Below are 1,770 nucleotides of genomic sequence, written 5' to 3' on the forward strand. Positions count from 1 at the left end.
TCCACATGTACAACTCAGACATCTGCTTCGTTCAAGAAAAGGAAAGAGACAGCATCAATTTACCTAAGAGTACCAAAGGATTTAGTGACATATTTATGAGTCTGTTGAAGACACAAGTGTTTGTGGGTGTCCAATTTTAGAGGAGGCAACTTTATTTATATAGCACAATGAGTGAAATACTAGACATACAGAAACTTACCGTGTGTTAAATAATGCATTGGTGGGTTGACAGATTTCGGTTTGACGAGCGTATTACAGGGAACAATAGATCCCTCTATGTAAACACATCAGGAGGTTGTGTCTATCAAAGGGTGTTTCTCTTTATTTTAGCCCCAGTGTCTGCCAGTGTAATGGGGGCATATTTACAGGGCACTTCCATCAAATGTTGCAATCATTCCCTTTCCTTTCTGGCCCTGCTGTCTATACAGTTTGTGAGTGGGCCATTTTAAAAGCTGTGTTTAGACAGTTTACTAGCTGGCATTCTCCCACACAGATTAAATTCTTCATAACAATAACAAAATTGATTTTGATAGGACACCACAGAGTTTAAAAGACCTGACAAAAACTACACCCAAAGCCCTGTATCTACAATGAATAGTCCGCTGTACCACTGAGAGCATACTTACAAATTGGCTCTCTGTATGGTACGGCAACTGCAACGCTGCCTACCGCAAGACACTACAAAGAGTAGTCAACTCTGCCCAGAGGACTATTGGCTGTCCACTCCCCCCATTCACAACATATACCATGACCGCTGCTTAAACAAAGCCAAATCCATTGTCAAGGATAACATCCACCCAAACCATGGACTTTTCACCCTTCTCCCATCTGGCAAGCGATACAGGAGCCTGCGCTCCCGCACCAGCAGGCACAAGAATAGTTTCTTTCCAGAGGCTGTAACACTGCTGAACAAACCCCCACCCCCCGTATAGCACTGGACTTTTAAATGGTTACCTGCATAGCTGTTGCATCTCACTTTATGCAATGTTCAACCTGTTTACATTTTACTGCCTTGCACTGTATAACTGTCTACACCCATTACTGCACTGTCTAGCACTGCACTTTATAAACGGCTAACTTTTTGGTATTTAAATGCTTCTTTTGCACTTCTGGTTGGATGTCAACTGCATTTCATTAGTTTTGTATCTATACTCTGCTAGTGACAATAAAGTTGAATCAAATCAAATCAAATTATTCTCTATCACCTCTTTTGTGGGGAGGTTCTTAATGAAACATGAAGATTTACAGTCAGGCTGTTAAAACAAGGGTATTCCGATTCCATGCAAGTATTACTATTATGCTCACACACACACACACACACAGACACACACACACCCTTTAGGAGAGCGGTGAGACATCTCCCCCCCCATCCACCTCCTGCTCTGTGTTTCTCCCCCAGGAGGACAAAGGTGAGGCAGACGGGAGACGGGGTGTCTGACGTCTCCGCAGCCCCTGCCGAGACCTGCCCGAGGAGGGGGGGGGGGCTCCTGGAGATGCCCCCCCCGCCTGTCACCGTGGTGACAGGCCGGTGCAAGACCTCCAGCCGTGCTCCACCTCCGTCCGCAAGTGACGGTGCCATTGATCCTGGACCCTGACTGCGAGCGTCAATCTCAGGGACCCGACAACCGGGATAAGCCCCCCCCCCCCCCCCCGTCTCTGGGGAGCTGGGGTGAGACACACAAAGGGCCCCCGGTGACGCATGCGGAGCCACACACACACACACACACACACACACACACACACAATGACACTCCAGTTGATGTGTGTGTG

The sequence above is a fragment of the Gadus chalcogrammus genome, chromosome 6, assembly GCF_026213295.1.
Source record: "Gadus chalcogrammus isolate NIFS_2021 chromosome 6, NIFS_Gcha_1.0, whole genome shotgun sequence".
Classification (NCBI taxonomy): domain Eukaryota; kingdom Metazoa; phylum Chordata; class Actinopteri; order Gadiformes; family Gadidae; genus Gadus; species Gadus chalcogrammus.